The sequence below is a fragment of the Aythya ferina genome, assembly GCF_964211825.1.
Source record: "Aythya ferina genome assembly, chromosome: 13".
NCBI classification, from domain to species: domain Eukaryota; kingdom Metazoa; phylum Chordata; class Aves; order Anseriformes; family Anatidae; genus Aythya; species Aythya ferina.
The window spans coordinates 8626967-8654353 of NC_140311.1; the positions used below are offsets into that span (position 1 = coordinate 8626967).

The 27387-nt window shown below is 43.6% G+C and overlaps 1 long non-coding RNA gene across 1 annotated transcript; it reads left to right on the forward strand.

Moving 5' to 3' along the window:
• The first annotated feature begins 4264 nt into the window (after window positions 1-4264).
• Window positions 4265-27148, forward strand: LOC311443844. Its single transcript, XR_014697541.1, has 2 exons — window positions 4265-4561; window positions 26380-27148. It is a non-coding gene; the product is annotated as an uncharacterized lncRNA (long non-coding RNA).
• The last annotated feature ends 239 nt before the right edge of the window (window positions 27149-27387 follow it).

Consider the following 27387-nt stretch of genomic DNA (forward strand, 5'->3'; position numbering starts at 1 on the left):
GAAGGTGCATTCACTATTCTTCTAAGGCAGAATTGTAAGCAGCTCCCTTTGAACTGAATTTTGTCAGGTTTGAAAAGATAATTAGCTACTTGTGAAGATCAAAAAAGGATCCAAAATTAATCTAAGTGTTGAATCAGAAACAAATAAGTAGCTTTTACTAACATCGCTTTACAGACCCTTCTTATATTTGAAAGAGAAAGTAGAAATAGAAAAGGTAATAACATTATGGTGAATTGATTACCTTGCATACATTTTCTGCATTGAACAGAAATTTAAACCAAAGTAGATGTTCTCTTAAAACATTCACAAAAATCAGTTAGATCTTGAAAGGTATAATAATGCCACAAAGTATTATGGTATCTGGAAGTTATAACTTTGTATATGCCATTAACACAAAGCCTGTCACTACTAAGAAAACATCTCCAGTTCATGGTCATCACATCTGTGTGTAATAGCCCACAGGGCACATGCCTGGACAAAGCCTCTGCTGAGCCTCAAGGAGAGCCCAGGCTTCCCTGGGCTACAACCAGCAGTTTGAATGGTTTTTAAATTTAGGATTTTATCAAATGTTTCTTAAACTAGGATTTTATCAACTATTAATCTGTAGACTCCTTTCCTCCACAGAACAATTGCGACCACGACTCTGAGTCACACTAAGAATGGCCATAAGGAATATTACTTAGAGGAAAATGAAGTTGTTTCTGTTGCACAGAGATATCTGCTGGGCAGGGAGGGAACTGGAAGTTAGCAGCTCTGTCAACAGGACTAGTGCTGGAGCTGACTCTGATTTGGACTTGCAGCTGGGGTTTCATTTTTCTGAGTTTCACTGCTAAAGCTTTTGCTTTCCTGACTCATCAGCTTCTGCTGGTGTAACGTCTTGCTTGGGCTGGGGGCTCAAGATTTCATATGCTACCTAACTCATGAGCCTGGGTCTACTGATGCAAGACTGTGTTTCCAGATCTTCCATCAGAACTTGCATCCTTTTACACAAATGCACCAGCCACTTTCTCCAGCAGCTCTGTTACCTGTCCAAAAGCGTCCATGACTGCTAAACATTGGCACTTGCTGGGAGGTCCTGGAGAAATGCTGCAACACCCAACCACGCCAGAGTAAGTCAGGGTTGCCATGGCAGCCCTAGCATTAATTCTCCTGGTTTCATGGTTTTCTGCCTCAACCTTAGTATTAGTTTAACCCCAGTTTATATATATCTGTGCTTCTGATGATAATTACTGTTTACTTCCAGTGGCTTGTTCTGCTGCTTTTTCTCTCGATAGACTCCATCTCCCAGAGGGAATTAAATTGCTGCTCTCTCCAGTGCCCAGAAAGAACACATGGTGAATATCTGCAAACTTGTCTAGTCAGATGTGGGAGAACAGTCTGAAATGGGCCTTTGCGGCTTTTATGGTGTTTGGAAAGAATCCACCAAAGCTCCACTCACTGAATCACCTGTCCTGTTCCTGGAGGGGAGCTGTACTCCCTGGTGTAAGAAGTAATACTGGCAGAGGACAGAGAAAGACAGGGAAAAGCAGGTGATAGCAAAGAGCTGTCCATGAAGGGTGGCAGAGAGGGGTGCAAGTAAAACTTGAATAACAGCAATGGAAGGCAGAAGTGCCCAAGAAAAATAAGACAGAGCCCTCCCTGCCCAGAAAAGTATTTGCTGTGGAAATGGCAGGGCACCCCAGGGACTGCACTGCATCTGGTCTGCATTGATCTCACATTCTCTTTTCTGCTTTTTCCTTGCCAGCAGGAAGAGAGCCTTATTCTGCCACTGTACTTTGTTTGAAGGATAGTGCAAGGTCCCCCTTTGCTGCTGGAAATCTTGTTTGCTTGTTTTTTTTTTTTTTTTTTTTTTTTTTTTTTTTTTTTTTAATTACAGCCAGCAGAAGCAATTTATTTGTTTACTAGTGTCCAGGAAACATACCCAAGGGAGATCTCTGAACATGACCACAAAGCTGATAAGGATTAATGGTAGATGATAGAACATTTGATAAGGCTATTCAGACATTTAGGTCAATATCACCTATTAATAGCATGAGCATTAAGTAAATGAATATCAGGTTATTATATGTTATTATATTTAATGAGAGTCAGTATTTACTTTTCCTCTAAAGACTGCTGAGAACCATGTTTAGCCTCATTGCATGCTCTGGCAGCCAGGAGGGCAACCTGCCTATTTCACCACTGATAAGTTTAGTACAAACATCACATCTGAGCTTTAAAAGGGCACTATGTGGCCTATAGCCTTTATTCTAAGACAAAGCTCACAGTATTTAACTTATTCTACATTGCTAGCAGGGAATGTGTTATTAGTGGAAACAAATCTTCTTCCTTCTACAGGTGTTGAAACCTGCTGTGGAACCTAATAGAGTCGTCAGTGGTCACTTGTAAAAAGCAGTTCCACGAACCTAGTGTTGGCATTGCTGTGGCTTAGCCAGCAGCTCCAGGTCCCTGCTGTGCCTGGTTGAGAAACAACAAAACAGCTCCTTTGCTGACACCTGCACTTTCATTCTCACCTCCCTTAATTTCCTGCAACTTCATTTAAATTAGAAAATAATAATGGTTCCCAAAATATTTAGGAAGTGCAGAAACCCAGCTGTATCCTGCCCGTGATGGGTCAGTGTGCATGCACAAGCCCAGGTGGGGAAGCTCTGTTTCTCACCCCAAACAACTGCTTCCACAGGGCTGTTTCCAAACTGCTGCAGCCCAGCAGGATTTCTTCCTTTTTCCCTGGGTTTCCTTTGCTGTTCTTCAATTCTAGCACCACCCCAGACCTCCAAGACTGTGGGAAAGGAATTTGCAGGTGGCTCCGTGCTGTTTCACATGTCCCTGAGTTAGAGATAATGAGGAAACAAGCGGTAGAAACAAAATCTTGAAAAAGGTTGAGATGAAGTAAATTGGCTACAGTGTTAAAGATGAGCTTTGGGCAGTGGCCAGTTGCTGGCTGGCTTGAGGCACATGTCTGAGGGTCTCTAACCAATTGTGTGACAGATTCAGGCATGTGGACAGTGCGTGGGGCTACAGGGAAAGTATATGTAGTAGTGAAAAAGGGCAATAAACATCTCCTGTTCAAGAGCCTTCAGGAGTCTGTGTCTTGCATCCCTTCACAAGACTGCCTCTGCTTGCCCTGCAACACCCTGCTCAGAGGGGCTACACCAGAGGCTGGAGATCCCTGGTAGAATTGAAACCACTCAATATCCACCAATAACTTTTGGGTAGAAATAGAGATTGACTGGGAAAGACTGTCTATCCATTTGCTGATTTGAGTCAAGCTATGGGCCTGTGGAACTGAAACTGCTCAAGGAACTCTGGAGGCTGTGCTAAAAAGAACTTGATTTATTGTGCTTATGTTATGGAGGAATAGAAACTTCTCTGGCAGCAGGCAATAAACAACCATCTATGGGGTTGCAGAAAGCAGTGATGTTAAAGAACATAAAATTGAAGATATTTCTTAATGACACCATTTGAGAAAGCCAAACTGTCAAGCACTTCATATACTTCTTATATATATATGCAGTATGTCAATGCCAAGCTCTGGATGAGCTGCCATGCTGGACTGGCATCCCCACTAAAACAGCGCATGGACAATCACCCCTGATAACTCAAAACCCACCTGAAAAGCAAGAGGAGACCTATAGATACCAGGAGACAAAGTCAAACTGGGAAGCAATAAGCCTGTATTCTCTGTGCGAGAGTCAAAAGTACCAGCACATTGCTTATCCCATTATTTTATGGACTGCTAGACTGCAAACTAGCACACCCGGCCCTCAGCATCGATCAGAACAAACCTGAGCGGTTTCCTGTATCGCTGCACCAAGCCCTGGAGATGAGGAACATCTGTGTTCTCCATGCTGGGACCCACACGGTGCAGAAATGGTTTTCCCATTCGGGGGTAACTTACGATATTTTGAACTTTTCTGTCCCCATCAGCCAAAAATTCAAAAAACAGGGAGAAATGGAAATCTCAGCCATTTTGTTTTGAATAGAGCTCTATAAATCATGCAGCCTAACAAGCAAAAGTGTTTACTTTAAATGTCTTTGTTTAGATCTTTGTTCTAAATTTACAACTTTTACTGGCTTTAAATAAAATCCTTACAGTTGCTTATATACAACATTTTTCCTTGGTTTAATTTTAGACGTGTACAGCTAAATGTTAAATATGCATTACTAAGTAATTGAAATGTCATAGTCCTAGATTAAACTTCTCTAGTGGAATTAAATTAAAGGTTTCTGCTCCTGGTTTAGAGCAGCACAGTGTGAATGTTTTATAGCAGCAGCAAAGCCAGAATTACAGGTTGGACTCCCAATCTGTGTGCATGACTAACACCAGGAAAAACAAAAACAGTTTGAACTTTTAAAGGCTGGAGCCAAGGAACAATAAAGGCAATGTAACTTACTTCAGAGCCAGCTTTCTACTGGAAAGAAGCAGCTCCTGCTGTGTCCCCATGCTCCTGTGGCTTGGAGCTGGGGGTGCACCCCAGGGAGGATGCCCAGAACCCTGTGGTTGTGACTGCACACTGTGTCCCCTGCCTGGAGGCAGCCTGGAGGCAATGCATGCTCTCAGGTAAGCCTTTTTGGGAAAACTAACCTCCCTCAAACAGTGGGGTGCTAAATTCCAGCCCCTGTATTGTGTTAGCTCTGGCTCTGTCGGCAGTGTGAGGGAAGTGGCTGTAGGAAGAGGCTAAGGAAAAGCCTCCTCTGAGTTTTCCCATGCCACCACTGACCCTGGGAAGAATTTATGTCTGCCCCCATATTTAGCACAGGAGGGAAATGCCTTTTTCAACAGGAAGGACATGTGCTTGACCCTCCTCTTGTCATGTCCCAGTGTGCAGGACAACAGTGACCTTCACCAAAAGGGTGAGGGATGCACCACTGATGGGTTTTGGGGACAATGTGGCACATCTGAGCTAGTGGCTGGGCAGTGGTTGGCAGCTACAGTAGGAAGCAGCAGAAATGCTCCCTGCTGCTCTGGTTTGGTTTTAAACTCTCATCCAAGTAGTGAAGAAGTTTTTTAAAGCCTCCTCTCTCCTGACACAGACCATCAGCAGTCAGAGGAAAGGTGCTGCCCCTGTTGTAGGGAAGGTTGGATGGTTATGTGTGACTTGGACCTTTCTGGCATTGTAATGCAAAGCAAAACACCCCATGGAGCTTAGCTGGAAAGCGCTGTTCTCCGCTGGTCCCAGCTCCATTTCCTCCTCAGCATCTCAGACACATTCATGACATGCCAGAGAGTAAAATTTCCCATTTCCTTCCTCAGCTAATCCTGGAAGGGGCAATAAATAGCAAGCGGAGTCTTTTATAAGCAGATATTAAGTACTCACATCCGTGGCATGTTACTAAAGTTATACAATAATTTGCTCTCAGAATATCTGTTTGTACAAGTATCGTTCTGGTAGTTTTGCAGTCTTTGGCAGGTCTTTTCTGCAGAAAGTCTTGCTGCTCCTGTGAAGTTTCCTTTGCAGTAGTGTCTTTCCTGCTGTGATGATTCCCTTTAGCTGGAGATGATGAAGAAACAAGCAAACAAACAAACTAACAAATATTTAATGTGAAAAGAGATCAAGCCAAATAAAATTATAGAGTTTTTCAGGACAAGTCTCAAAAATGGTCAGTATTTTTAACCTGAAAGGACAGAAGATTTAAGAATCTTAATCTGTTAATCTGTTAATACACTTCTTGAAATAGCTTCATTCAAACAAATATTTTGGATAAATGGCAACCATCTGGCATGATCTGAGGCTCTGCTGTCCCCCGTATGTTTTGTGCATGATGCTTTTTCAGCAAAAGGAACAAAGGGCCACCACCTGCAGAGCACCTGATCCTGGAGAACACCTTTCCTGCAGAAGGCCTGGAGATGTCAGCACTGTCAGTGGGATGGAACAGGTGGAAAAAAGTGCTGCAGGAGAGTGTCCAGCACTGAATGTTAGTGAGAGCCTGAGTGGGGGGCTTGAGCAGTCTCAGGGCAGTGGATATGGGAGAAATGGAGGTTGGAGAGTTCTGATCAAGTGCTGTCCAGGGGGCAGCTCATTTAGGGAAAGTGCTGGGCATGGTCCCAGCAAAGAGGGGACGGAGTAAGGATTGGAGGCAGCACGGCAAAGGGTGCTGTGATAAGTGTGTGTGAGGGGTGTAATACCAGGTGTGTAAAGGTTGCAGATATTGCTCCTGCTGTGTGTTTTGTGGGGTATCATCACAGCAGCATGGTGCAGCTGTCTGCAATGACTGGCAAATATCCTTCTACAGAAGAAAATGAAGCATGGAGGCACCTTGTGGCCTAAAGTTAAAGTCCTTGCCTGAGTGTCATAGCTCTGGTTCTGTGCCAGGATGTGCATCACAGGGCTGCTCTGAGTTATGTCAGCTGCTCACAATGTCCTTTCCTGAAAAAACATCCATATCCTGCTCTTACAGAGCCCTTTTCATCTAAGTTGGAAAATCAGGGTGCAAAGCAAAGTCCGTTATTGCTATCTCAGAGCCCTGTGAAGACAACACACCAGAAAACCAACCTTGCACTTGTTTGTGAGCACAATCTCACTCCCTAGAAAGAAGAATATAACCTGTGTTTCACTGACCACATAGGATTACAGAGCAGTCAGCAAACACACCTGCAACTAAATGCTATTTACTGGTTGCCAGTGTCCTGCTGCCAAGGCTGGGGTGCACCTGGACACTGCCAGCATTGCCCATGCATCACCAGAGGAAGCAACATCCATGCCAAGAGCGATGGGCAGCATCCAGGCTCACTGGCTGCGGGGGGACATTGGTGCTGACAGGACCAGGCTGCAGCGTCAGACCTGGCAGGGAGAACGTGGCTGCGATTAAAGGCATGATTGTCCTTAATACCCCTGCATCTGTCCCTGGGCCACCGCAGCGCACGTGGCAGCTCAGGGGTTTGGAACAACCACAGCCCAGGGAATGCAGAGCAACCAGCTCAGTGCTCTCCCTGCAGTGGGGCACGGGCAATGCAACGGGGTGCCTTGCGCCCTGCCAAAAGTGCCCCAAAACGGGGAGATGAGGGATGCTGGAGAAGGGAAGCAAAGGACCATCCGGCGGGGGTCGGGGGGGCTGCCGGGGCCGGGGCGGCTCCGGACGCGTCCCCAGACGGTGGCGCTGGGTCCCCGCAGTGCGCACAGCCCGCAGCGGGCACGGCTCCCGCCGCCAGGGTTTGGGTTGTTTGAGGAAAATCAGCCAAATTGCAACAAATGAGTGTGTCTTGCCATATATATATATATGTATTATTTTTTTGTCTTTCCCAGAAGTCGGTGAACTCCTGGTGTGCGCAGGTCTGCGAGGGATTCCCCAGAGCAAGGACCTCTCAAAGAGGCAAAAAGTAAACTGGGTTCTAGGAAAAAAAAAAAAGGAAAAAAAAGAAAAAAAAAAAAAAGGAAAAAAAAAAAAAGAAAAAAAGAGGGAGGGGGGGAAGAGTGTTTTGTCTGGCAGAAATTCCCTTGGTTTTACTTCAAAGCAGTGCAGCTCAGTGAAGCTGCAGAGAGCAGGTGACTGGTGGGGCTCAGGGGCAGCCCCTGGTGAGTGTGTGCAATGCCCAAGCACATGGGCATGGGGCAAGAGTGCAAGGCCCCTGCAGCCATAGTGGTGGGGCCCCTGTTTCAAACTGCTGGTGGCTTTAGGGATGCTGGTTCCCCTGGGTTTGATACTGCAAGGGGAATGAGAACATGTTCTGTTGTGGTATCCAATAGCTAGAACCATCCTTAAGGGAAAATGGATCATGTCTCCCTCCAGGGGATGGAAAAAGCAACTAACTTGAAGCCTCTGCATGAGATATGAGTTTGGATGTGTTCACTCCTTTGGGACCCATCTGCTTGTTCATCTCTGTGGCAGCTCTCAGGGGTTACTTCGATCCTCTCTCCTTTTATTGCAAGATGTAGGACCCTGGTGAATTTTTCCAGCTCATTTCCAGCAGCTTGGTTTTGGGGTACCAATTGAAATACCAGATTCAGTGTGTTTGCAATAAGGCAGACTTTGGTCCTCCCTTTTCCATACATGATTTGGCTTGGCTGCTCTCTTTCTTAACTTAGAAATGTCAAAAGCCCATGAGCTCTCCTGCACAGGTATTTCAGAAAGGCTGAAAGACAAAATCAATTTAAATGCATTAACTCTTATGAGTTTAGCTCAGTTTTCTTGAATATAAATCACAGAGCAATTTAGATAGATCAACTCCTGCGAGTTTAGCTCTGCATCCTGAATGCCACAGAATTAAAGGAATCTGGTTTCATAAGGTCTCTGGGAAGAACACCGATTCATTGAACAGATCTCAGCACAGGCCTGTGTCTAGTGGAAAGAGCTTGCTGTATTGCTTAGCTTGCTGGCTGGTGCTTATCTCCCCTCAGAATTTCCTAAAGCAGAGCAAACAACATTTCACTACACACTTCCTCAGGCAGGAGTGAAATGTAATTCTGGTATAACAGAAAAGCACCGCTGCTTCTGCAGTAATGACTTGGAAAAACCTACTGCTGTGGGGAAAGAAATGCAATTTGGTGCAGTGGAAATGCAGCTCCCCTCTTGCTTGGCACTGGAGCAAAGCAGCCCTTGGGCAGGAGGGTCCAGAACTGGGTGCTGCACCAAGGATGGCACCCATGGGCTTCTCTCCACTCCTGCCACCCGGGTCTGGGTGTTGCCACGGCACCACAACATGCAGATGGCACTGCTGTGGGGGACTGTGTGTGCATGAACGCAAGAGTCATGCTGCAGGCAGGGGGGATTTCTGCTGCCAGATTCCCCGCAGAGTCATTCTGCCTTGAGAGCCAAAGCAGCATCAGCCCTGTGAGCCTGCTCCTTTTGGCAAGCAGACTGCTGGCTTTTTGTGTGATTTGGAAGGCAGTTTGCAAAGCCATGGAGGGTTGCTCCTACCTGGCACAGTGCTTGGAGGGCGATGATGGGTCAGAAGAATGGGCACTGCTATTGCGCCGTAAATCCTGCAAGGATTTCCAGGGATAAGGGCAAGTGGGCTGAGCCACGGGAATTCTCTGCGAGATACTTCTTATGCCTTATTTTTATAATTGCATTTTTATCAACTGCTGTCATTAATGACAGCAAATGCATAACTAAAACACTAGCAGTCTTGCAATGATCACAGCCTCCAGATCTCCCAGATAACATTGCAGAACAGATGCCCATCCATGATAAGCATGCAGGCAATTGTCAGTGGTAAATCCACTGACTGTCCTCAGCACAGGGTTTACGTGAGGAGGCCTTAGCTCTGACATTCAGAGCCTGTCCAGTGTCCTACAGCAGGGCAGAGTAATTTAAATAGATTAACTCCTGTGAGTTCAGAGGAGTTCACTGTAACTGAAGGACCTCTGTACATGGTTGTAATTGAGACTCTGGCGCACAAAGAGACCAACTAACCTCCATTATGTGGAAGATCACTTTCAGTATGGTTTATCTCTGTTTTTCTATTGCTTCTCAGGTGTCACAGCCATCACTGCTTTTAGATGTAAAACCTTGTGAGCGGGATAGAAGAAAGCCCTTGGAGCAATGCCCCAGCTATGCCATTCGGCAGGGAAAGCCATGCACCTGTCCCTTCATGTGCTGGCCTGGATCCAGCAGCTACTGTGGGCAGGGACCCTGCTTCACCCTTGCTGCTCTCACTGCCCATCAGGGCCATTGCCTCCAATGCAGCCCTACTCCTTCCCTGCAGTCTGTGCATGCCTTGGATTGTACTTGGAAACACAAGAGAGAATCCTGCTTCCTTGCTGATTACAACCCCTCGTTTGTTATTCCAACAGCAAAGTCAGCATCTAATTCTATGAAGCCCGTAGATACAGACTTGCCTTTTCTGGGACAGTGTATACATCCCCAGGCAGATATACTCCATGCATGTAGGACAAAGACACAAAGAAATATATCAAAGAACAGAAGAAAACATTTTAAGAGATAACATCTGTGTATAAAAGGCCCAACGAGTAGCTATCTATATGAATCTTGAAATAAAGGAGCCAGACCCTTCCCAGAGAAGCTGCAGCTGCATGTTGTGGGCAGCCTGGCCATCCCACTGCCTCTTCCCAGGGCACGTGGCCCCCACAAGCTGCTGCTGGGGGCTCAGAAACACAGGCTGAGTGGGCGCAGTCTGCACTGCTATTCAGCAGCAAGCATGAGGTGCCCTGCCAGCCTGCATTAAAAGCAAATATTGACATTTGGTGAGGAGAGAACGGAAAAGTGTAAATAACATTTGGGATAAAACTTTATTTAAGCAGGCAGAACCTTTATGCTCACAAGCAATGCTAAATCCAGCAAAACTCAAATGTCAGACTGTAGCCTTTAAAGAACAAGACAAACGACCATGGTAAAGGACACATTACAATAAGTAAAGCTGAAATCATCAGCAGCCCTTGGAGCACTTAGATAGAGGCTGTTTCTGCAGAGCCCCCATACAAGCGTCCCCGTCCCCCCACCATTATGGTCTGAGGCACAGGACATGCAGCAAGAGCCATTTTCCAGTTCATGCAACTGAGGATGACCCTGAACCTAAGGGAGATGACTTCTCCTCTTTCTCCAGCACATTGCAATGTCAGCAATGTAGTGGCAGCAAGAGCATTTCCATTAGCTGTCTCAAGGCAGAAAAGCAGTGTGTCCAGGTTGTTTCTGGTGGCTCACATGCCAGCACCCCAATGTTGGATGCAGTGATGTCACCCCCAGCATGTGTGAAGCAGGACAGGCACCCCCCTGGGGGATCTGGGCTGAAAATAGCTCCTCCATGTGAAAGAGGCACAGGAGAGCATTGCCAAGCAGCCACAGGGGCTTCAGGGGAGCACTCAGTGTTGGTGCTGGCAGGGGAGGCTGGGACACTGATCTCCTCTTGTTCAAGCATGCAGCTGGAAGGGGGCTGCCCCTTCCCCAGCCATGGTCCCTGCTTGCCAGTGCTCTTTAAAGGAAAAGGGGCACAGCTGAGCACAGCTGCATAACAGTGTTGAGGCTTGTGCCATCATTTGCACTGAGGCAGTGCAGATCCCAGCTGGATGCACTGGCAGGGCAGGGAAACATTCTCTGTGCTTTGCCAGCCATATGCTTGTGCCTCTAGCTAGCACTAAAAATAGTTCACTTTCATCAACGTCAAGTTCATCACCAAAAGGGAGCAAGCAGATTTAATTTATTTGAACTTCATTTCAGCTTCCTCTGGACTTTAAGGGGGAAATTCAGGCCAGGGTTATTATTGCATTTATTATTTATCCAGGATGGAAAGCACTGACAGCTGTCTTAGTGGAATTCATCAGTATTCAGTGTTTGCTGGGTGCTGGGTGTGGACCCTGTTTGTGACCCCTCAGATGGAATGAACCAGGAGCAGCAAGGAGTCGCTCGCCTTCCTTGTAGGTGCCCTCGGCACTGAATTTAGGTCCAACTTGAATTAAGCTGTTCAAATAAGTGTTCAATTAATAGCTTGCCAGGCCTCTGCATAGCTGATGGCTGTGTAAGAATTTCATGGGGGCTGGGTATCGTGGTCCTAATCTGAGAAAATGTCAGGGCTCTGGTTTCAGGGACTTACCACTGCACTGATGCAGATAACACTGCAGCCTTGGCTCGCAAGCAGACTATTGTGGGAAAATGCTAATGTGACTTTTGCTGTTTATTCACTGTGGGCCAACACTAGCAATAAAGAACCACAAATTGTACCTGTCTGTAGATAAGACAAAGGCAACTCTGCAGAGTGACTTCAGAAATCCAGAAGTAAGGAAGCAGAAGCAGCACGACCCAGAGACTTTCTGTAAACTTGTGGTGTAGAAATGTACCCTTTTCTAGATGTCCTGGAGAGCTGATACCATCAGTCCTTGCTGCCACCACATCCTGGGCTGCACTGTCTGCTGGCAGAGCTGAAACCTGTTTGCACCTTCAGCATGAGCAGCCTCATGCCAGCCAGGAACTTGTTTCAGGACTCGATGTTCGGGCAAAGCTTTGTTTAGCAAAGGTCAGCAGTGATGGGAGAGGCCTGTGGAGAGGCCAACAGCTTGATGTATTGTTGTGCCCCGGATCAGGACACAGGGTGTATGTATCAAGTCTTTTTTAAATGGAAAGTTATAATAATAAGAATAAAGAATAAACTGGAAATGCCAAAACATTTTACTTTGGGTCAGTGTAGCACTGCTGGGGCTGCCTGCATTGCCATGATGCCCAGGGAGGTGTCACATAAAGACTTAAGTCCAGACCTGCCCTAGGGTGCCAGGCACCTTCTTAACCATCAGTCAGTCTAAAAGTTTATCCCTGCTCTGTAAACATGGCCAGGTATTTGCTCAGTGCATCATGTACTTGCTCAAGTCCATGTAGAGGCAGCTTGGGGCCTCCTGCCTGCATCCTCCTCATAGGACACAGCCCCTGGCAGGTGTGGGGACACACGGCTCTTGACATGATGGCTCAGCCAGAGGACGTTGGAAAAGTTTTTGACATAATTCTGCAGAATGACAGATGTCAAATCTCTAAGAGCTAGCACAAAATGAAATATCTTGCTTCTTGGTAGGAAGAAAGTGTTTCACACGATATTCCAGTAGAAAGCACTGAGTTGGTAGACACCACATTATCTCCTGAAAAAGTTAAACTAAAAAATCATGAACTGAGTCCTTCTGGCAATGTGCAGACACAGTGGCTTCCCAAGGCTTCCTCAGAGCAAAGCTGCACCATCTTCTCATTGTGATCTCTCAATCACACCTTTCCAGATCAAACCTAAAAATAAAAATAGAAATAGAAATAGAAATAGAAATAGAAATAAAAATAAAAATAAAAATAAAAATAAAAATAAAAATAAAAATAAAAATAAAAATAAACATTACTGGGGAAAAAAAAATCCTGCCTGGTAACTTGGAAACTGCTGCTCAGGCAGAGAAAGACTCATCTTTATCTACAGAGCAGCAGCTTGCTCCAGCTCTCGCCTCGGGGATTACAGATGTGCCAGCGGTGCTTGGGGTGAATTACTCTCCCTTTGGGGGTTGCCATCCTCTAGAACCAGCTGCAAGGTTCTGGGAAGGTTCTCAAGCACTCATCACCAGCCCTTGCAAGTTTTTTTCCTCCCCCAGCAAGGAGCATACCTAGCCTTAGACCACAGCTGTGTCAGAATCCGTGTTTTTGCAGAGGACCTGCGATACCAAATTGCTGTATCCACCCCAGGGAGCTTAGAACAGGGAAAAACCCAGGCCAAACCATTCATAGCCACTGCCTTCCCTAGTCCCCAAAACATCCAGAAGCCTGGAGCAGTGGGCGGCAGGGCTTCAGGGACGACCTAGCATACTGGTGCTGTGGAGCCTTCTCATTCCCAGGGATAACACTGCTGCTGATAAGAGACAGTTTCCCACACATCCTGCAGTTTACATAATAATTAGCTTCTATGTTAATTCCCCGAGGGGGAACTGAATTATAATCTGGTATGTGACGTATAAAGGGTGTAACTTAATTCCTCAGAAGCCTTTTCTGCAGTAGATGGCTATCTTGATTATGCTGTCTACATTTCTAGTCGAATATTTGCTGAAGAAGTCATGTTTGTTGTCTAGATACAACGAACACTTTTCCTGAAGCCGGCACTGACGCAGCAGCTCTGAGCTGATGGAAGAAATGAAATAGCTCTGTGTGGGTTCAGGAGCAGAGCATCTGCCTGGGTGCAAAAGCTCCAGACATGCTCCTTGCAGACACAGGGCAAGGTATGGCACATCTGCACTAATTGCTTCTTGGTCACAAGTGCTGGGGTTTGAAATATTGACAGGTTTTTAATTTTTGTTTGGTTTGTTTTTTGGATGTGTTTTTCTAAAAACTTTACATGATGGCTGGGTTTTGTAAAATGACATTTTTCTGATACCCTTATCAAGTGATTGATTTTTTTGGGGAGCCATGTAAATTTCAATCACCCTTTGACTGTTCTAAAAAAAAATGGTGTAGGGAAAAGTGAAAGAGAAAGAACTGGGGCTTGCCCCATGGCCAGCAGCTTCACACCTGTTGGATGCCCAGATCTTGGTGCTGTCCTCAAGGGCTGGCACATGCCATCGGTCAGTACTGCTGGGGCTGTAGCCTGTGGCAGGCATGAAGTGAGGGTGGGCTGGGAATGTCTCCATATCTCCCCTGGCCTGAACTGGCTTCCTTCAGGCCCAGGAAGACCTTGAAGTAGAGTCCAGGCAGACCTTGAAGTACAGCCCAAGCATCTCCGCCCTTTTGAGAAGAGACACCTCTCAAAACAAAACCAGAGAAGGTGGCATCACAGCTGTGCTCAAAGCTGCTCAATCTGCCCAGAGCACACAGGGCAACATCTCCCTGCCGTTACCTTGATTTACCCAGACTGAGATATATGGTGGGATGGAGCATTGTATGGTGGTATTGAGGTCCAGCAGACGTTTCAAAGTGCCAGGTTATGTGATAGAAGCTTAAATCAATGATGAAAACAGTGAAGAATAAAAATATCCCTGAGTATATGTAACACACTATGTCACATCTGGTTACATGAGTCATTTTCAAGCACAGCATTTCTTTGAAGGAGTGGGGCCTCTGATGTTATCTTTGTGAAATTTTAGCAGATGGGCTTAATAGCACACACAAAAAAAAATCATCTAAATACACACACAAGGAATTGCATATGTGCAATGAAATGGGCAGAAGATATTTAATTGCATCTGAAAGGGAATAACATCCACATATGAATTCCAAAAAAATCACTAACTATTTAGTTTTGTAAGCCAGTTGGAATCATTAAGAGCAAAACATCCTGAGGGCAGCAATGCAGTATCTCAACAAACTCCTGAAAACAAAACAAAACAAAACAAAACAAACAACAACAACAAAAAACATGCCAGTGATTTTAAAGTTAGAGGAAGTATTTAAAGAGGCACAAAATGTACTCGCCAAGTGCTCAGATGTGGCAATTGTCATGTGTCCATTTCCCCTTTGGTCCCTTGGGAATCTCCTCCAGTGAGTGGCTTCACACTGGCCAGGAGGGTTAGCCATGTCCAGCTGAGAGCAGCCGCACACAGAGAGAGCTGTGACCAGATTCAGAGCTGGGGTGTTTGCTGGTTCATGATGCCAAAAGCCACCACTGATTTCCCCAGCTTTTAGAGGCTTTTAAAGGGTTTATTGTCGCTGGCCTCCTGGAAGTGTCAGCATGTCTAGTGCTGAATGTGGGACTGATCTCCCCAAAGACACAGGTTCCTTTTGATTTGAATTAAGCTTAAAGACACAGAAATGAAGAGCTTCTACCTGAGAGATTGCAGGGGAGGAATCCAGTAGAGAAAACAAAAGCAAGGTGATAGCATTAGTGACAGCTTTTGAGCAGAATGGCCCTGGAGGTTTTGTCTTTGTCCTAATTTTACACTATTGGTTTCATACCTTTCCTTGTATCCTGAGGAGTGTTATTACAAGATATAAATAGCTGTGACTGAGAACAGAGCAATAGCTTTGTCTCTTCTACAGCAGAGACAATAACTATGGAGCATTAAGCAAGCAAAAACCCTTTGAAATAATAAGCCAAGCTGATGGGATTCATTCACGCTTGTAAATACAATTATATTCTGTGGCAGTATGTGCACATTCAGATGAATCTGAATATGAGACTGATGGAAGAAGGCAAAGGGATGGCTCCTCCCTGTGCTCCCTGGGGGCTCCAGGCAGAAGCCTGGAACCAGCAGAGCACAGCCCCAACTGTGTCCTGTCCTCCTCCCAGCAGGGAAGCTGCTGTGAGCAGAGAATCATGAAGACATGGGAGTCGCATGAAGCACTTCAAACTGATATAACAAAATGATATGGATGCAGCTCAGTGCTGTTGGATTAGATCACTGTTCCCACTGTGGCAACAGAGCACTTTAATGCCCATGGCCACTGGTGTGACCATGCCTGAGACGAGTGGGGCAGATGCAGCAGCCTCAGAGAGGCCAGGGTATATTTCAGAGCAGAAGCTGGAAGCTTGCACACTGCACTCATGTTTCTGTGTGCATTTGTCTTGTGGTAAACCTTTTTCTGTTTGTCTGTGCTATGCCAGGCATCATCTCCGTGTGTGTGCATTCAACCTTCATTTCCTCTTTGCCTGCTTCCTTGCCTTGCATTTCAATATCTCTTTCTGGACCTTCTGTGCTATTTTTTGTAGATCACATTGCTCAATCGCCTCCAGAAACTGTCACAGGACAGCAGTTATCCTTGGTCTTCTGCATTTTTTGTGCCTCTTCCTACAGCTTTCTTTTTCCCAGCCAGTCATGTTTTCTCCTCTGTCAGGACACTTGGTCTCTTTTCATTTCCTACTTTTTCAGAAAGACACAGTATTGCAAGGGAGCAGCTTTTTTGCACTTCTCACTCACTCACTCACATGCAAGCAATAACCCCTCTGTTGTGTGGATGCTTTTCTTGGCTGATTTTAGTGTCAGCTGTTCCTCCTGTGGCTTGTAAATACATCCATGGGCCAAAGTCAACATTCAGGACACTGCCTTGTGTCCCTGGGCCAGCACAGCTCTGTGGCAGGGACCAGCAGGCATTCAAAGGAGGAGACACATGCACTGGCAGACCCTCTCTGCTTCAGCAGCATACACAGTTCTTTACTGGAGCGAAAGCAGAGCAGAAAGGAGAGCAAATGGCTCCCACTGCCACTGACCCACATGCTGCCTCCTGTGCCATCCACAGCTTCCCACTGCTCATGCACTCATGTTTGGGTTAATTATTTTTTGCATTTAGCAGTTAGAGTTTTCTACCGCTGTCACTCCAGGGAGCAGTCAGTGAGAGGCAGGACTTGTCACAGAGAGCTCACATCTCCCAAATGACACACATTTTTGCTTTATACTCTAGTTACATTCAACATTAATTGCCACACTATCCTACCATTATTAAAGATTTATAAAATTCTGCTTGTTTTATCTTTTTCATTCAGGATGCTTTGAATTATCTCCACAAACTATGAAAACAAATATTGTTTTCCCACTGGGCTGCACATTGCTAACCACAGACCTGCCCTAGCAGCAGCTTGTGTAGGTCCCAGGCTGCAAATCTGGACTGAGCTCCCCTGGGGCTCCTAGGGAGGACCTCTGCCTTTCCCTGTCCCTCCCTCCCCCCTCCCCCCCCCCCCAGCTTCATAGATGCAGTATCCCAGTGTCTCAGCTCTTCTGTATGAGCCCTGTTCTCACAGAAACCCCCTGAATACCCTCAGTGGTATCAGAGTGAACTGGGGCCAGCCCCCCAGTGCTGCCCCGGGAGTGGGAGTAATTTCTATCCCCATGTTGGAAGTGGCAGAAGGGCTTAGATCCCTCTTTACCTCCTCAATGTCCAGCTCTTTGGTGACATTTCATTTCTTAGGAATACTATTTTTTCCTCTTACACCAAAATAGTTTTATTCTAAATCACAGACATTTCAAGGAATTGGTGTGTGGACCCTTGACTGTTCATTTATTCCAAGCACATTAAATGAGTCATAAAATATACAAAATGAATTATGCAATATATTTGTGGAAGTCACTGGATAGGATTCCCAGAGCTGGGCAGGGAGAAATGTTGCTCTTCCAAAGGTGAAATGGGACATAGCAAGAAAGTTTTGCTCTTGAATGTAAGGTTGCTTTTTATATTGTTACAGCTTTCTTTAAATCAAGAAACACCCTTAAAACAAACAATCAAAACAGAAAATTGCAAGACAACATAAAAACAAGAAGAAAATTCCTAGCAGTGACACTCCTGGAGTTGTGGTGGTTTGAGAATAAAAATGAGATAGGTTTGATGAGGACACAACATTTGCTATGACAATGATACCTGCATGGCTTGCTATCACTGCTGGCAAGCAGCAGGTTCATATCAGCAGGGAAAAGTGTCGTTATATTCCATGGTGTGGGAGACTATTCCCTCTAACCTCAACCTTTATATTCCATGGTGTGGGAGACTATTTCCTCTAACCTCAACCTTCCCTTCTTCCAGCTGAGAAAACATTTCCACCTATCTCTTGTTCCCCTTTTCTTTCAAACTTCAGAGAAGTCTCCTCTGGCAACAAGGTACTCTCCTCATTGAAAAGAAAAGCTATAGACTATTTTTAGCAGTTTGATGTCAGAGGTCTATGTATTCAAACATTTATTGGAAATCCACTATTGTAAGGGTACACGTATTCATTTATAGCAACTCCATGTTTCTTCTGTCTGATCATGGTTTTTCTCATTCTTCCATTGAGTTCCTGATGAAAAAGCAACTTTTACAACCCCCCTTCACACATTTTCCATGTTCATGCTACATGTAGAATAACTGAGAACAATAGCACTCATGGTGAAATAAAGAAACAAACAAACTTGAGTGACATTGCTAAATCATGCAGGTAAAAGGAGCACAGCAGGTGCAGTGGTTGTAGCAGCAGGAAGTTATATTAAACTGCAGCTCAGGAGTGGCCATAGCCTGGGCTGACCACTGCATCTACCACCACCAAATTGCCCGGCAGTGCATGGATGCTCCAGCAGTATCGGCACTTCTTGCAAATCAGCAAGCTGCCAGTGATGCTCAGGGCATGAGGCAGCCCGGCTGCTCTCCCCTCTGGGATGCACAGTTCCTAATACCATTTTGTTTGTTTGTTTCTGACACTGACTTTGTGTTTTTCAGCACCAGCATAGAGTCATGCTGCAAAACCCAAGCACAACAAATTAAGTGGGCTAATGTATAGCCAAATCAAATAAATTTGTAGCTGCCACTGAAATGTATTCAAAGAACAATTGATTTGGGATTGCTACAAAGTGCACAGGGACTCATATAGTTTTTGAAGTGGTCTGTGCCACTTTTATTTATTATGCTATTTAGCATATGTAATATACATGTATGTTTGGTTTCCTTACGAGCTTTCTACAACCTCTGTGTGTATGTGTGTCTGTCTGTCATTTGTTCTCCCCAGCTACCTTGGAGGTGACAGCCTGGAGGCTGCCTCCCACCTATAGCACCAACAAGGGTGTTGTCGCACCCTGAGAAAGCTTCTCTGCCTACACTTCACAGTGGGACCATCAACATACACCCCATGATTCTGGCCAAACCTGTTCCCTTAGGCCTGCATGGTCCCCCAGCAATGCTGATTTCTGTCCTGCTTTGGCTAAACAAGGGCTCCACACTGGTGGAAGCTCCTACCTGAGGAGTAGTGGGGAGAGAGGGTTTCTTAGACTTCTTCAGCTGAAAACAAACAAACAAAAAACAGACAAGTTTTTGGCAGGCTGCTCTTCTCTTCTGAAGCAAAAGCAGTGAGCTAAGTGCTAAAACCTTCTGCTCTCCCAGGGTTTTGTTGTTCATTATATAACCTCCTTAGAGAGGTGTGTTTCATATAGACTCAGGTTATGCAGCCACAATCTCTCTTTACGTTTAGGGATTATCTATAATACCTTGTCCTTACAGCAGTCCTCATTGAAATACAGTTAGGAAATACATGCAGTTCAGCCCAGTCAGCGTCAGGCAGAGATTTGAACAAATGTCACGGGAACATGGTCCATATTTCTGCAGCCTGCCTGGGAAGACACAGCAGGATGCTGGAAGGGGCTTGCAGAACCACAGGTGAAGAACAGCAATGCATTGGCATCAGCACAGTGTCCAGACATGTAATCCTCTCCCTGAGAATATTCATAGGTGACTTTAAAATAAAGATTGAAATTGAATTGATAAAGTAACTAACAGACAAAATACATGTGCTCCTATCAATATGAAAGGAGAAAGGAAGCAAAGAGGCAGAGCAGTCCATCTGGTATAGAGAAAATCAATTCTTTCAGAAGTACGGTGGAACATCAAGTGTACAGTGAAACACTGAAGTTTGTCTTTAATGTCTTTCTACTTAGCCGCAGGCTAAAATTCAATAAAAATTCAGATGCTCTGTATTAAAGAGCACATGAACAAGTGCGAAGGATGCAATTTTCCTCCTCAGAAGAGACTCACAGCACAGCACTGCATTCAGCCCAGGGCTTTTGGGATCTGCCTCTGGGTCACTGCATACGAACTGCACAAGGAGATCAAGAAGGGGTTTAAGAAACTTGGCAATGATGCATTAAGATAGCAGCTCTGAGGATGGACATGGGTATTCTCATTCAATGAGAATCCTCATTTCATTTTCCAATAAACTGATTCTTCCTGGCGAGAGGCACATTGCCCTACTGGGGTGCATGGGCTGGCCAGGAAATGGAGCTGGGCAATAACAATTATAAAAAATGATGCTCTAAATTTCTCCCTCAGTAAAAAAAGAGATAAGCTTTTCAATATTTTCAGGGAGCCCTGCATGGCACAGCATGGTTCTAAGCATTCTAGCAGGCTGGAAACAGAGGAGGCTGATGTCCCCCTTAGTGAACATCATCCCATGTGCTTGGGTGGAGAGAAACGACTTCTGCAGCAGGGCTTAATGGAGGTGAAAAAATATACCCAGGAAGGATGAGTGGACATCACTCTCTGGAAGGATCCTCTTTTGCCAAGGGATTGCACATTGCAAACTGTGCCCCTGAGGGGAAATATAAGAACAATTTCCTTTTCTCCTCTTTGCCTGGACACCTGGATTAGAGCTTCCCTGGCACCGAAGGGATTGCTGGAGAGCAGACATCCAGGATGCCTGAAAGGAAAAGGAGGATCTGTATCATAAAGCCCCCTGAATCCCCAGCTGTGCAGGCTCCAATCACTGAATAAAAAACGCTGTCACAGAGCCCAGACAACAAAACACCAGAGAAAAGACAATCAAGTCTTGCTTCTGTGGCTGATTTTAATGGCACGAAGATGAGCACTAGCTGTGCTTTCTCATCAGGCACTTGCAACTGTCTCCAGGATCTTTTCAGGGATATTTTGAAAATGCCTGATCAATAGTTTAATGGAAATTATTTTCAACAATGTGTTGAACCAAATGAAGCATGGCTTCACTGACCCAGTCATCCTGTATATTTGTTTTACTTCTGATGTTGTATTTCATGGGGCTTGCCCCTGTACACTATAAACAGGAGCTATATTCACAGCCATCATAGCTCTGCAGCTGTGACCAGTGTTAAATAATGAGTTTCTAAAGCAATTGGCTGGGTTTACCTCTAGTATATATTGTGATGCTGAACACCTATAATTTCTCTGCCAATACTGATGACCTGTAATTTACAACCCCCATTTAATGCTAATTCATTTTGTCTCATTGAAGGGAGAATTGTATACTGCTGAGAATTCTGCCAAAAACAGAGAATCAAATTTTTAAAATTAGGAGACTATTTCCTCCCTGGCAGCAAAGCAAGCAGGGGTTTTACAGGCCCAGAGGCACAGTGAAGAGGGCCCATGGTGATCAAGATTTCTAGAAGCATTGGCAGTCTTTGCTGTGCCCCCTTTTTCTCATACACAAAATGTAGCTTTTACATCTGAGGAGAGGAGGAGCTGAAAATGTGTGTAAACAACAAAAAACATCCAAGTCAATAGGTAGTAGATGTGTCTGCCAAGCAGCTTTTCAGGGATCTTCCATCATTTCTTATCTTCTACCTGGAAGAATGACCTAGCAATGTGTACTAAGCTCATATATTCAGGAGCTTTTGCTCTTTCTTTCCCTACATGGCAATACACTTTATGGGAAATTGAACAGAAGTAGTGAAACTGTGATATTTTGGAGTGATTGCTGCTGTTTATTGCAAAATGTGCCCATGAAATTAAGCCCATATTAGACAGCTCATAAAGGGAGTAAATCTCTGGTCAGAACAGAAATCCCCAGGCAGATCTTGCAGAGTGATAGAGCTGTTCAGTGTCTGGGCTGTGATGCTTATGAGTTGCTCATTTCTCTTCTGATGTGTGTTATGTTGTATTTTTGTTTGTGACTTTTACCTCATTTCATTTAGTTGGGCTCAAGGGAGGGGGTCCTTAAAATTCAATTCAGTCCTCTCTGGTCTTGCAAATCTTGGTCTTAACCAGTTCTGTGTGCTGAAATGTTCTGCTACTGCTAATGTAAAAGATTGGATGGTTTCTCTGTTTTTCCTCCACAGTCAATACCTTTTTGCTAGTCAGAAAGATAAGGGCATGGACTCTTAGTACAGTCACAACTCATAACTAAGGATTTATATCCATACAGATTCTGCATCCTGTAACAATAATATGCCCTTTTCTTGAGGTTCTGATCCTGTGTGCACCCTGTGATATCTCAGTGGAGCAAGCATTTTTTTGTGATTTATCTCTGAAGAAATAACAGCAAATAAATAATTCACTGCTGCTCCTGCAGTCCAGCTTTGGCCTTGTAGCTGTGTCTAAATCTGTCACTATTTTTTGCCTTGGGGTAGGAGAGCATTTACGTTTAACAAGTGCTCTATTGTTTTTAGGAACATCTGAGGAGGCAATACATTTCGCCCTGTGGCAACTTGAAACTTCTTTTTGAAGTATCACTTTTGGAAATACACACTGGATAGTCCTGTATTGTTTCCATGACCTGGCTCAGGAGCAGTTCAGTGTGTACTAAGCTTCTTTACTAGTGGGTCAGCTCAGCTGATTAATGAGAACTTCCAAATCACTGACAGTTACTAAATTTGCTCCACTTGGAACCATTGAGCTGTTTTTGCTTGGAGACAGATTTGTTAATGTATTTCCTGGCAGCAATCAGTAATTTATTTTATATTGATTGTAATCTTTAAGTGGAAATTAACCTAAAGATGGATTGCTTGAGTGTAAGAGTTATTAATTGCTGTGGAAAGACTTAGCTTACATTCTAGGGAACAAGAACATACAGTTGTTTGCTTGTACTGCTTTTGTGATGTTAGAAGTAACAGTAGGTCTTCTGCTAGAACATAGCTATACTGTGTCATAACCACCTTTGATCAGATCTTGTGCACATCAGCAGCACTCCAGAAATCAGCATGAGTGTTTCCAGAAGACAAGAAAAATCTTGCTTTTAATCATTTGTTCATGATACTAAAAAGCACAAATGACAGAAGTCTGTATCTTGCTTTGATATCACGTGAGAAACGATAATTTAATAAGACGCACAGGGGTTGTTATTTATTTATTTATTTATTTATTTATTTATTACCCTTAGTGCTCATGTAGAAGGAAACAAAGATGTACTGCTTTCTTCTATGGGAAGAAATGTCCAGACGCCAAGCTAGTATGGGTTATGCCATACAGCTTGAGCAACGGATTGCACTATTCTATTACTTCATCCAAAGTCACTGTTTTCCCTACTGCTCCAGGGGAAATTCTATACATAAGCCCCATATCTGGCACAGGCCATTTTTCCTGTATCCTGCTGAACTCTGTTGGCTGGAGCAGAGCTTCCTCTGCTGGTGCTTGTTCCTTATCCTTCCCTACCTGTGGGAACAGGAAGGGAGGTGAAAGTTTGCTTCTTTATCCTTCCTTACTCCTGGCAAGACAAGGAGTGTTAAGCTCCCTGTTTCCTCTTTTTAAGTAAGTTTTATGACTCAAAATCAAGATGATTTTACTGAAGTTTGAGAAAAAGAAAAAAAAAAAAAAGAAGTAAAAATTCCTCTTGTTCTTAAAGTCTACCTGCAGTTATACACAAGGAATTGGTACCATTTGCCAGTGGGGAACAAAGGCATATAAATGTGCTATTACAAACTGTTTAGCCTGGAACTAATCTATAGTGATGGAAATAGTTATCTTCAGTGACTAGTGATTCCGTGAAAAAAAAAAAAAAAAATCATTTTGTAGTTATTGCCCAAACCAGAAGAACAGTGACAAATTGTAGAAGACATTGATTAGCCCTGGATTGTTGTTGGCTCTTGGAACTTATATATGCTAAAAAATAAAGTAATTATTTAATGAATGATAAAGCAACCCCATGATAGCACCTCAAAGCCTAATGTTTGCATGTTTTGCTATATAGGTATTTAAAGAAAAAAGCTAGTACATAGTACATTTTGGAAATGTGTATAGCTGAACCTGAATATTGTTTTTTGCTCTTTTCCTTTGACATTTTTTGGAGCATTTCCTTACTTGCTTCACTAATTGCTCAATAATGAAAAAGTGTTACATTTGGATATTTTTTCCCAAGACAGTAAGTTGAGATAGAAAGCAAAACCCTGGAAAAAGGAGCATGAATATACAAGTCTGGCTTAAAAAGTCAGATAACTGAAACTTTAAACTTGCTGAAAATCTATGATCTATGTCTCGAACTCAAATGCCCACCCCTCTCCTTACTGTCTCAGAAATTAAAAAACAGAGATATGCAGAGAAACAATACAACTCAGAAATTAAGTAGCCTGACTACTCTTTACAAAAATATATCTCAAAGACAGCAATGAAAGAATTTACAAGAAAATGCCTTTATGACTTACAAATAAATGTTATTGCAGAAAAACACCTGAGCTGCCAAACAAACAGCTTGACTGAGTCCTCTGGCACTGCCTACAGCTTTGCAAAGCTCGCTGCCTCGGCTGACCAATTACCAGTCATCTGACAGATGCTTTTATTATGATAGCATAAAGAAGTCTATTTTTAAAATATCTGTTCCTCCAAATCTAAAATTCTGTTTCATTGAGATTAGCTGGAGGAAAAAAAAAACATGAGGAACTGTAAAATGACTTTGGAGGAAATAAGCAAGCTTCATTGCTATATATTTTCTTTGAAAGAATTCCTTAGAAGTAAAGGAAAACTATGGCCAGGGACTGGAAGACTGCAGTTGATAAAGGCTTGTTATTTGTCAGTGCTTATGTGTCCACGGAAGTCTTTCAAAACACTGAAGATGAGGAAGTCCTTATTGTAAATGTAAATGTTGCAATCTTACAAGAATTTGCAAGACTAAGAGTGTAGAACATTTTGTTTGTCCACCATACTAACTTGTAGACTATGCAATGGACCTCTGGTGATGAAAGGAAACAATGGTCTCTCTCTTCCTGACTTTACTCATTTATACAAAGCCGATATAAAAACAAGATCCACTGTATTTCTTATAAAGACTAGCTCAATCAGCAGTCTTATTATTTGTGACTTAAAAAATTGTATTAAAACATCAGTGTTATTTTTATTTTGGCCCTTCATGTTCACAAATTATAGAGGTTACTTTAGCACTAGACAATTTAAGGATGTAAGTGGTGCATTTAGGTCAGATACTGTCTTAATAGCTATGTTAAATTTTGCAACTACTCAAAATTCCTGAGGCATTTAAACCTCAGATTGCACTGGCTGTCCTTCTCTCTGCCAGAATGTTATTTACTGACTGTACTCCCTGCAGAACTCTCCTCTGATTTTCCCATCCTTCCTTTCACTCTTTTCACATTTCATTTATCTTTCCAAACTCCCAAGGTTTTGATCAATTGTATATTGAACGTTTTTGCTTTTTTTTTTTTTTTTTTTTTTTTTTTTTTTTTTTCACACGTTGAATTTTAATGCTCGGTGGCCAAAATAATTCCCCCTTCCTACATATTTTAATATCTTGACTGTTTCTCTCTAGTGAAATGCTCCATTTACATTGAAAATGTTTCTCTGAGAATAGCAGTGATATTTATGCTGATTTGTTCCTTGATCTCTTGCATTTTTGCCTGGAAGAGAAGGGCAGGCTGTCAAAACAGTGTGTGATTCTCTGCTGCCCCAATACTGTCATTTCTGTGGTGGGAGATTGTACCAACGGCTAGGAGAGGCAAGATGTTAAAAGTGGTATTAAAAAAAAACAAACAGTTGTTAGGTTGGTGTTTTACCCCTGTTGCACACGAGGAAATGACTGTGAATGGTAAAAAAGGCTGAGAATCAAGGCTTGCACATGAATAGTTTTTCTGTACTGTAACTGTCATTTAAAAGGCTAGTATTGGACAGCACAGAGCAGGCAGATATTTCCTCTTCTAAGGACAGAGGAAAACTGTGATACATCTAGTAGTTTTGTGTGGTCAAACATGAAATTTCAAACAAATTTCAAAGACATTTCAAATATCTTTTGCACCAAGCTTTAATATATTTTTAGTGTAATTTATTTTGAGGGCATGTCTACAAGATTGCATACAAGTCACCCACCCACCCAGCTTATAGTTCTTTCTCTGCCCTAAAGCACCAGCCTGGAAGGTTGACACTTCCCTTTTTCCACTTTGGGCACCAAGCTTGTTGCAGTTTGCACTTCTGGATTGGGGCACAGCCTCTCCTTGCAGGAAATACCTGGGAAATGGGAGAGGCACTTTCATGCTGGACTTCCTAGAAAATGTCTGCTGCTTCGCGACTGCTGCTGGAAATGGAGATGGAGCAGGACACTGTGGTGTCTGCCTGTGAGAGCTCCCCTGAACAGGTGTAAATATGGCTTTTTATTCCAAGTTAATAAAATGACTTTGAAAAAAATGGCTATGCGGGATTTGCTGTGCATTAGTAGGGACCAGACCAGTCCATGAACTTTGCAAATATGATGAAAGATGTGCACATGGATGGAATCAAGATGGCTATAGCTGTGGGTGAGGGGGAAAGTTGAGAGCTTTACCAATACTTGAAAGGGATGATTTCTTAATGGAAAATGTTTTCTGTGTTTAGCGATTGACATACATGCACCTCATCTCTTATTTTTTTCAGGCTGTTACTGTGGCATGAATATGCAGATTTACTGGAACGGAATACTTTCACTGCAGAGAAAGCATGACGAACGTGATCCTGAAAGTAACCGTTTTCCAAACTGCAGCACACAAAAATGCCAAGAGGGGAATGGGAAGCAAAAGCAGGGCTCATGGACCACATGAGCTCACTTCAAGACCTAGTGGCAGAGAGATGCCTCTCTATCTAAAGCATTGCCCTCGGACCACTTGTAGAAGGGGGCCTGGATTGTACAGTTCTCTTTGGCAGTCAAAGCAAGTCAGAACAGCTGGGGAAGGGCTGCTGTAAGTACGTGTCTGTGGGTACTTACACTGGAACTACTTACATGCTCAAGCTAAGTTCACCTGCAAATATCTGCAGAACTGTGAATAATGAATATACCTTGTCACAAGCAATTGAAGCTTAATAGAGCTTAGTTCCTCTTCCACCCAAGTTCTGCATTCAGCTTTATAATAGACTTTGTTATACTTTATGGCATATGTTCAGAATGAGATGCTTATAGCTCAGGTGCTGGGTATGAATTATTTTTTCTTTTTAAATAAATCAAGTAAAATTTTGGAAGGAGAAATACTCTTGCTTAATGGGTATTGTTCTCTTTGTCTAATTTGTAATATTAATGCAAAATGGCTGTAAAGTGAGTATAAATGCGGTTGTCTGAACTGGTAGTTTTGTTCATTCCTTGTACTGCTGTTAGATGTTGAAAATATATACTATGACAATAAATTGTGCTCAATGCAGTTATCAAATGTCAGATTTGTGTACTTAGAATGCTTTTTTTTGAAAGGAATTTCACTATTTGTAGACTTTAATAGGAAGCATTTGTGGTTACAGTGTGGTGGTAAAGTCATGTATAAAGGACTTACCTTGCAAGTAGTTTTATATTAATAAATTTGTGTATTTGTCTTGTGTCATGTTTATAGTTTGAGATGACAGAGAGATTCTGCAGCAAATTTAAGTTGAATTTCTCACAAAGAAATACATAACAGAGAT